The sequence below is a fragment of the Fundulus heteroclitus genome, chromosome 1 (genome assembly GCF_011125445.2).
Source record: "Fundulus heteroclitus isolate FHET01 chromosome 1, MU-UCD_Fhet_4.1, whole genome shotgun sequence".
Taxonomy (NCBI): Eukaryota; Metazoa; Chordata; class Actinopteri; order Cyprinodontiformes; family Fundulidae; genus Fundulus; species Fundulus heteroclitus.
This window is the reverse complement of record NC_046361.1, coordinates 16,720,350-16,730,942: the sequence shown is the minus strand read 5'-3', so window position 1 is coordinate 16,730,942 and position 10,593 is coordinate 16,720,350. Positions and strand designations below refer to the sequence as shown.

The 10,593-nt window shown below is 39.0% G+C and overlaps 1 protein-coding gene across 1 annotated transcript in view; it reads left to right on the top strand.

Moving 5' to 3' along the window:
• Positions 1–515: 515 nt before the first annotated feature.
• Positions 516–10,593, top strand: part of chl1a (cell adhesion molecule L1-like a) — a 133,546-nt gene continuing 123,468 nt past the window's right edge. Inside the window, exon 1 of the mRNA XM_036136428.1 lies at positions 516–844. The gene's annotated coding sequence lies outside the window, so the exon portion shown is untranslated. The remainder of the gene's footprint in view (positions 845–10,593) is intronic.

Here is a 10,593-nt window from a genome sequence, read left to right as displayed (position 1 = left end):
TGTGCTCACTTCAAAGATTCCATAAACGTAGAAGCATATAAGATTCGTTTTGCTTTAACAAGTTCACAAACGCCGTCAGGATGTTTCACTTCTTGGTTAGTAAAATACACAGGGCATTTTTTTTTTCTTCCCCTGTTTAAATATGAAAATGTTATTCCCTGGCTTACGGAGCTGACGTGCGTTTGCGTAAACTATGATGGGTGTAGACTTAAGAGTGCAAACAGAAGCACCTGCGCTGTACAGTCACTTATGCAACATACAGTAAAGGCGGCATTCCCATCGAAAGCGTAATATCATATAGAAATTCATTCAGTTACATTTAGAGAGGGACGTCTCAGAATCAACAGTTACCCACGCAGATCACCAATAATCCGTGATCCATAAACAGGCTTCCATACTATGAGCGCAGGTAGCGCATAGGGTCACGGGGAAAGGTAATATTTGTGCTCCAGGGCACAGGAGTGACGCCGCTGTTACGCACAGGCGCGCGCAGACAAAAACATTTAGCCACTTTTTACTCCAAGCCCAAACATACCGATCATGTTCTGTGACAAGAGTCCTTCAGCGCGCACATAGTCGCCTCTTGTCCTTTGACCTCACAAGCTTCCAAAATAGAGGAACAAGCTTGCGCGGACTGGAGTCGGAGCGGCAGTTGTTGACGGCGCACTTTTGCCCGTCAGTCAAAAAACAGGTTCAAGCCTTCAGCGACGGACGTTATAAAACTTGCGGTGAAGTTTACGCGACGGTGGTGAAGTTTTGTTGGTTCTCCTCGAGCGGAGTGGAACTTTTCTCCTCCTAACTTTCCTTCAGAAGCCCAAACAAGTTCATGCTGCAGGGCTTACGGGTGAGTAAAGCAGAGTTTCCCGTTTTCCTATCTGTACTCCGTACAAACGCACGATTTGATGCTGAACCGCGTCAGAGCGTCAAAACATCCAGCTGAGCACTTATGGAGCTCAGACACAGAAAGCTAAGACATAACCTGTCCAGGTGTGTGGGTTCAGAGTCTACAATCTTAAATTTTAATTCAGAGTTCAAAAAACAAACTAATACAAACATTGCTGTGCAGTAGATGTGATTTCATGTCTAGTTTGCATCTCGGTGGAAAATGTTTGAAAACTTTTAAAGAGCATTAATTATCCGATTCATCAAGTTAAATGAGTCTGAGCGTCACATCCAAGTTATATCATGAGTTTGCAGCTGTTTAGGGCCCCTTACTTGCCTGGCCACAAGAGAGCTTTATTGTTCTCAATATTGGTTCACAAATGAGCCATTTGCGCACATACTAAAGAAAGCATTCAGTTATGTCACAACAGATTAATAATTTACAGCTAATTTAACAATTTCTGCCAGAATGTGAGCTGGAAAAAACATTTAGGGAAACCTTTTGTCAATAGATCAGCAAGTATTGGCTTTTTTTATTGTGCTGATTTTATATGCATAACTAAGTGTGACCTCCCCTCCTCAAAAAGAAATGTAAAAGATACAAACCCTTTTTGATAAAATAACATAGTGCATTTCTTTTGGGTTGAACAAGTTGTTGCTTTCTAGTGTTTTCCAGTTTTATATGTATAGAAGTCAAGGCAAAACAATTCAAACCTCTGAATAAAAGTGATAAAAACAGGACCTGAGAATGATTTGAATTCACTAAAATGTTTAAAATGTCCCGTCTGATCATTTTAGCCCTTTGTTAAGTCACCTGGCATGAACTAGGCCCACACAAATCTTATATTTTTGTGTTTAAGTTAAAGGTCAGAAGCTGATGGCTGGGTATTCAGGAATTTCCATCAGAAAGCAGAATCCACGGTTTTATTATTTAAGGCAGGTCACCCAGGTCCAGAACAGCGAATTAGCCACAGACCTCACCAACACCATGTTTGACTTTCTGTGTAATGTCCTTTTCTCCCTGTAATGCTGTTCAGATATAATGCAACACGTACGTGTCAAAAAGCTTAATTTTACTCTACAGTCCATATAATATTCTACTCAAATGGTGCTCTTTAAAAATATTTTATGGTGAGACGGCCCTTTTCTGTTCTTTTAGATAACCAGCATCTTTCATGCCGATCCTCTCCTGTTGATTATCACCTGTTTGCCCAACTTTTTGTTGTTGTGGAGTTCTAAACACTGACCTCAAGTGAGGTCTTCAGTAGTTTAGATGTTATTCTGGGTTATTGTGACCCCCTGGATTAGCCTGCAATCCGCTGCTTACTTATTTGCATAGGGCTAGTTTTATTTTTATAGAAAACGGTGTGCATTAAATATTGAAAAGTGAAAAGGTGAAACCCCCGAAATAAAATCTGTTTAGGGCCTGAAATCTCACTTGCATTTACAGTCCTTATATTTTTACTTTCATACTTTTTTTTAAAATCATTGGACATCTTAGTACACAGAAATACTTCTTTACCATTCCTGACTACTTTGGGGGTGAAAGGGAGTGCTGGTGGTTTAGGTGACGAGAGGATTTGGCCAGGCTGTTCGGCTGCCAGAAGCTTTGAGCAAAACAGGGTCGAGGCCCTGTGGGTGACCCAGCTTGACTCAAATGTGATAATTGCAGGGAATCTTGCTCCCCGCTGTGATGTTTAGTTCAAGCTTTCAGGAGATTAATAGACAGGAGAGCAGGCTGTCACACGGGATCAGGATAAACCCAGATATACATCCTGTACTGGGTTTGTTGTGAGATCCCTTTCCCATTCCACAAACAGGGTCCTATTGTGTCATTACAGACTAAAGAAACATTTGCAAAGAGAGCACACAACTGTAAAACTGAGAAAGTTCTGATTATTAGCTCTTTACGTAAGAAAACTGATTTAGAAGCTGGGCGGTGTGCTGTGAACTTACTACTTTTTACTCAATAACTGCAGTCAGGTATGAATCTGATACACTATTTATATTGTTATTATGCACAGTCACCTATGCACACCTATAACTAAGCAAATGTTTTATATTTAGATAACTTAAACCGTTAAAACACAGTGTGCGCTGGTTAGCTTAAAGCGGATGCATTTTGGCATTGGTTCTTTGTGAAAGAAGCAACGTCAAGGAGACAGCCTTACTTGCCAAGCAAGGTTGTCACTGCCTTATATCAACTGAAAAAACACAGAGAGAGACCACCATCATGCAGGGAGTATTTGATGCTCATAACTTCTTGCCATAAACAATAATTGGACAGCTGAAGCGAAGTGCGCCAAGATAAAGCAGATCACTAGAGCTCAGCAGATGCTGGTTCCTGCAGTGGTGATGACCATTAAAAATAGACCAAAACCAAAAAAGACGTCACACACCGAGGATGTTTTTAACCCTGAAGCACGGTAGATTTCCAACACACATCTAATGCGTAAAAGTTTATATTAACCACACTCCTTTCCATGCCTCCTTTGGTTCCTCAGTGCTGGTTTAATTTTCAGTTTATTAATGACCAGATGCAGCTCAGACGGAGCCTTCTCTTAAAAGTTTTATGACAAAACTGTTTTGGGAAAGCGCGTTGCGCCTGCTGCATGGCTGCAGATGAATCAGGGTGCAAATGGCATTTACTGATGGTTGAGATGTTGGCTCTGCGTCTAAATTCCTTAGATCTCAGTTTAAGTGAGCAGGCGTGGGATGTGCCACAGCTGTGCTTCCATGGAAGCCTCTAAGACGTCTCTAAGAGTTAAGAGGAGTCCTTGCCTTGACATGTCATGGTTGTTTTGACAGCAAAGTGGGACCGGCCCACTATAACCCAGGGGTTCCACTGAATGTGGAAGTGGTGCGGGAGCTCTGCTGTGACTGCGCCGTGCTTTCTGCCGGGCACCCTGTCCCACCGGGAGTGTCACCTCTGCGCGGTTGGACTTGGATTGTGCGGGGATTGCGTTATTGCGATAGAAGTGTACTTGTAGTAAAGCCTGATGGCCTGTGAGGCTTATGACACGGTGGGGGAAACCCTGGACCAAGTAGGAAACTGCCTAGAGTTGATAGCCAGCAGGAACCCCTTCTTTGAGCTTCTAGCCGGGTTTGCAACATGACCCAAAGCATTTAATCCTAGCGTAGCCAAAGATGTTAATAGGTCCATCAGATCACCAAAATGCTTCTCATTCCTGCAAGCGGTCCAATTCTACATGTAGACAGAAAAAAAAAAGCATCGCTCAATGAACTGGGTGACAGATCTACTGGTGTCAATAAACCATAGTAAAAGCAAAATTAAGCTTTTCTCATCTCGTCCACATTTACTGCCCTGATTCTAATCATACATCTCTGGCTTGCTAAAAGGTGCAGTATTAAAAAGACATAAATCATACGTACCATTTTTTTTAAAGGTAGAGTGTAAGAGTTTTCTGGAAATGTAGGTAAGAAACCCAAGTCAATTTATGAATAACTGCGCATGCGCAAGATCCTTCTGTCTGCTCTTTCACTCCCCGGGATCGAGTGAAGAAAAACTCCCAAATACATTCTGGTGTTATTTCTTCCTTCTGAGGCCTTCCTTTTCTTCTCATAAACTTGTAAGACAGTTTGCTTCTTGTGACTCTGAGCCATTTTCAAAGTACACAGTGAGAGCAGCGGAGCTACAATGAACAGCTAACACCGAACTGGATGCATAAACTCTAGAAGGCACGTTGGCGTTATGTGTGCATGTCACAATGGTTGATTGTGGGACAACCAATAGATGAGGTGGTACCCCCCAGAACTCGATGCCCTAAAATATTGTCCACTGTTTTATTTTTCTGAGTAAGTGTAATATGTAGCTAAAAATGTCTAAACTGAACTAATTAAACAAGGATACAGTTTTATAAAACCATTCTATACCATTTTATCTATACAATTCTTAATAACTGAAATATTAATACTGAAAGCAGGACAAAAACATTAGAATCTCTAGGATCAGGCTCTATGTTATTTTCTAAACCCCACAAGTTAAAACCTTTTTCTCCAAAGAAACTGTTTAGCAGTAAACATGCCACACATGCCGCACATAATGGCTCATATGGTCAGTGGAGAACAGCAGACTGTTGTAAAATGTTTTATTGATTGCTTTTGGCAGAAAAAGGAGTGTTTCTTCGTAAGTGGAAGAAGGGCTGGAAAGAGTCGAAGTAAAACAGAACGAGTTCATGAGAGAAGGAAAATTTTTAGAGAATACAGTTTAATGAAATGTTTGTAAATGAAATGTGTTATTAAGATCATACAAAACACTTAAGTGCAATATAGTTTCCTATGTAGGTTTTTATTTTCTGTTCATATATATATATATATATATATATATATATATATATATATATATATATATATATATATATATATATATATATATATATATATAAACTTGCTTAGCCTTACCATGTCATTAAGAAAATCAACTTTATTGCAGTTTCTGTGGTTCTTTTGAGTTTAAGAACAGCTACTATCAAATGGAATGAGCAAAAGTTCAGATTTAGCTTTTTCTAAATATTCCAAAAGCTGTCGCTATCTCTTTCAGTCAAATGTTGTTATTCATCAATCATGAACTCTTCCTCCTTGTAAAATATATAAACCAAATAACATTTTTCTAAACCTTTTTGTTTTTATTCACAATAGCTTACAACAAAGTGTACATGGCTGAGACAAAATGTAGTACTATGAATACTTTTCATATATCAAACTATTAATAGTATAGTCAGTATCTTTTCTTCAATGAGAGGAGAAGAAGGAATATTTTAACCACACCTCCTATACAGCGCAGCCACGTTGCTGACTTAGGTGCAGCACACGTTTTTGTATTGTGAATGCTGGTGCGCCTGGCAGCTTCCTCCAGACTAACATGCAAATTTGTTACTGAACACTGTAGGCTGATGTCTTTGATCATTTAACCGTAGAGGCCAGGGGAGGCACTGCAGGAAAATGTTGAGCTACTGTCCGGTTCACAGTATTCAACATGAAAAGTGTGATAGCCCTACGGGATCTTTCACTCTCAGAGTAGACTTGGAGGAGGGCTCCGTCAGAAAGATTCGACTTGGGCCCCACGATGGCTAACTCCGCCACTGATCTGCACTTTATACGTGCCATTTTCTGGCAGTTGGATGAATGCCTTTCTGCCCTCGAAAACCCACACTTGACACAAACCTTAGATTAAGATCCTAAAGCCGATGATGGAAAAGTGAAAGACGTGTAAGGAAAATTAGGGTTTATACAGCTGGACCTATAGCCAGAGGAGGTGACAAGGACTTAACTACAGGCAGAGAACAAAAGAGACCGGGAAAAACTCCCACAATGCACAGCTAGAATCCTGGAGATGTTAAAGAGCTACTTAACTCTAGGCACAGCAGCTCTCCACCAGCAGCATTGTGGATGACACACTTGTGAGAGTCTTGATAACGTTGGTCGAGCAAAAGACTGCGTCTTTGAAGAAAGGGCCAAAGAAGAGTCTGCTTTTTGTGTATTCGGTGAAAATAAGAGTAGTCGCCTGAACCTGGCTGTCTGAGCTCCTGCAGGAAAAAATCTGAAAGAATTTTAGATTCCTGAGGAAGAGACGGTGTCTGTAATTACTTAGAGGAAGCAGTTTACCATCCAGTGCCCTGAAGAAGAGCGGACACTTACTGTACCTCAGCTGCAAGACAGAAAAAACTGAGAGCAAAAGACTCCTGGGTTGGCTTCTCTGCACTGGCAGATTTTGTTTATGGTTATTAAGTGTTTGAATGGGTTAGCTCCCCTTTATCTTTCCGAGATTTTGTCGGTCCATGTTCCAACTTGATCAATAAGATCAGGAAGTCAACTGACTTTGGTCGTGCCAAGATATGGCAGCTGAAAACTAGAGGGTACCGAGCATTTGCCGTGGCAGCGCCGAGACTTCCTTTGAATATTAGAACAGCGCAGTGGCTTTGCATTTTTAAGTTTGTTAAAAAACCCACCTGTTAGCACCGACTTTTAACTCTAGCTGAGCAGATTCTTATGCTACGCTAGTCATTTTTTTTGTACTTGAACTTTAGAATTTTTAACTATTCTTATTTTGTGTTGTGTATTTTCTATTTTGTGCATATATATATATATATATATATATATATACATACATATATTGAGTGATTTTTTTCTTTTTGCTTTGTTTTTTGTCGCTGTGTAGCAGTTTGGACAGAGGAATCTGTATTGAATATGCTATATAAGTAAAGATGACAATGACAAGAGCAAGAGCTGAGGCTTTCTGGTGTTCAAACTTTATCTCAATGAGTGGTTTGAACACTGATAGTCCCGTGTGTTCTGTTTTAACAGCGGTTTCCCATCACCTCCCCTCACTAATCTGCATTAAATATATGCATGTAGTCCTTATAAACATGCTAAATTGTGCCTTCACTGGTCTATACTGATCGCTAATTCTAAAACTTTGCTAATGCAGACGGTAGAGTGCTGATGTGGTTTCCAGCATTAGCTCTGCTGTGTTTACACAGCTCGCTTTTGTGCGTGCCACAATAGCCTTAGCACGCCACCAGTTCTTATGCACACATTAATATTTGAATTAATGGTACTTAAAGGTACATGTGGGAGGTAGAGGGGTTACCAAATAGCTCAACAACCAATATTGTCTTTGTTATTAAGGTCAACCACAAATTCCCTCCTTCAACTATTATTTTCTAAAACCACACCTCACAGGCAGGTATTCCTAAAACAATAATAATAATAACAATAATACTGACAGAGACTGAGAGCTGTTTGGCTTCCATTTTCTCACCTTCAGGTGCTTCCCCAACTTTTTAATTTTGATTTAAGTTACAAAATGTATCAATAATTGCTGTTGACACTCATCATTGGTTATTAATAGCCAAACCAAACCTATTGTTGCACAAAAATGCTGTTATCGCAAAATGTAACAGTAGTATAGTAACTGCAGGTTTGCAGATATTTTGCACCCCTGTCGTAAACGACGCTTGTAGAAAACGACAAGCATCAATTATTTATTTAAATATTATTAACATAAATTACATTATTCTACCCTGATAAAAACATAGTTGTGATTTGCCAGTACTGCACATAGATCACCTTTCCTGGAGCCATGAACCGTTTGCTCTTTGAAGGAAAGCATTGCTGGGTGTTTTGACAGCTCACTTTTTACAGAATAAATTACTGATATAGACCCCCATGGAAATGTCAAAGTAGCAATTACCAGATAACGCGCTGAAGAAGCATGTAGTTTCCCAAATGTTATGGCTTTACTTGGATCGTAAAGCTCTGGGAACACTCAAACAGTGGTGGTTTTGCCTGTTCAAATCATGTTTTTTTTCCTTACAAAACCCCAGATGTTCAGGTTGCTTTGAGTAAACACTAATAAAAAAAAGGTGAGCTGAACCTTTTAGAACCTGTGTTTTCCAGTTTATTGGAGGCAGAAAAAGGATAGAAAAAAATTGCAATGTCAGAAGGTGAATTGTCAGAGTGCATCGCTGTCTGAGAATAACTTCAAACTGACTGTGAATTCACAGGAAATATCACAGCTTAAACTATTTACAGGGAAACCTAATATATACCTAAGATAACTAGATACCTAACATATGTTTTAAGATTATTGGTCTGATATACCTAATGTTCGTCTTAAGATCAAGAATAGTGATTAAATAAATCTTTCCTAGAATTTAACCTGCTGAGAAAATAGATGTAGACTCAGTCTGCTGTAACATAATACATATGTTAAATATTCAGTGGCTTTTTGGAAGGTAAACCTTAGCCATTAAATCACTGTAATATATCTTAGATGCCTCTTCCTTTGGGTTATACAGGATATGGCTATTTTGTTTTGCAAATAATTTCTTTCCATTTCATACTATTTCAAAAATAGAAATTGAAACATATCCCTAAACCTTTGATTTTGCTCAAACCTGAAAGGAAAGTGATGAAATTCAACCATTAATGATACAAAAGTGTATCAACTATCAAGCAGGCAGTGGTAGTGTCATACTGTGAGACATACCTCTACTAGAGGAATTGTTGCTTTGCAAAAAAAAAAAAAGAAGGAATAATGGCTATGACATCCTTAAAAAAGCCTATAATTTTCAAAACAGCATCAAATTGATAAATTTTGCTAGGGTGTTCTAACAACAATATAAAAAAACTAATCTTTGAATAGGAAATGTGAATTTTTTTTAAATGTCACATTGACATAGACCACGTAACAGTTCTTTTTAAATCTATTTTTTTAGCATACTTCTGCAGACTATACATATTAAGAATCAAGAGTCAAGAGTATTTATTGTCAATATGTGAACATAATGAAACTTTGGTAAAAAAAAATTCCAATATAACACACAGACTCAAATCACATCCATGGAAAAACAAACAATTAGTGTTCCTAGAAAAAACCCTTGAAAATGCTGAAACACAGTATGAAAAAAAGCAAATTTAAAGTTAGCCTGTACAGCAGTAGAGACTAATCAGAAGGAGAAAAATACTGTACAAATATCAATAGATAAAAAGGCATATTCAGATAAAAACGAAATGTTAAAAAAAGAAAAACAGCAGTCGATTTACAGGACTATATAAAAAAACTATACAGTTTACATAAATGTAACAAACAACTCTACCTGAGAACCTAAAAGGTGTGCGAACAGTCATCAGCGTCTGATAAAATTGAGATGTTCAAGTTGGAATAGAAGAAAAAGTGCAATTTACAGAACGACGGAACAAAACCGTGCAATTTGCATGAAGGCAAAAACACTTCCTTTATAGAAAATATTTTATCAGAGGTAAAAATACATCTTAGAAACAGATGGAACTTGTAAGTAAGCATTTCGCTTAGAAGCGTTCACACTTAGGAGTAAACAATCAATCCATAACATGGAAAATCACCAACCCAAACAGCTCCTAAGTGGGAACAAAGGCAGGAGATGTAATAGCGCCTCGGTAAATCATCTCCTCCTAGTTTCTCCAGTGATCCTACACCCACGGACAGGTAGATACAGCATATGTTGCGACATGCTAGGCATGCCGTCTCCACCTTGCTTCTCTGCATGTCAGAGGCATTTGGAGCGAACTGCCCCTCAGCAACTTCAGTAATTGTATAATTGGTGCATGCTGCAGCAGTGTTCTTTTAAACCTCACATTTACAGGGGTGGAGAGCGAACAAACGTCCTCAAGTCAATCGCATAGTGAACATTCCAGCGTAATGCATTATCATTTGGAAACACATGTATGCGTACATAATTATTAGTTTTTTTTTATTTAATGCATTTGATGGATCTAAAATGCCCAATAAAATATAAATGTTGAGTCAGGATGGGGTATATTTAGCCGCTGTCAGCATTTGAGCGGCTCATTGTTATCCATTAAGATCAGCTCGTGCAGTGTAAGAGCCTTACCAGGCAGGGGGCGAGTCTCTCAGCCACTTAATCAGTGCTGCGCCGGGAAGGGCAAAACTCCACGAAGGCCACTTACAGTCAACAAAGTTATGGGGTTACTGTGAATCCACCGCGCGTAGGAGCAGAGCGTAACCTCTAACGATCTAATTTAGTGAGCAAAGATAGGTGATTGTGAAACAGCTTTGTTCTTGAGTGTTCTCATGGGCTGTCCTTTGGGCATTTGTCTTGTGTTGTTTGCAGTTCATCTCGTTGTTAAAACTTACAGAGTTGCACACATTGTTCAATTAAAAAAGGCAAAAGACAAAGTCCCAAAAAA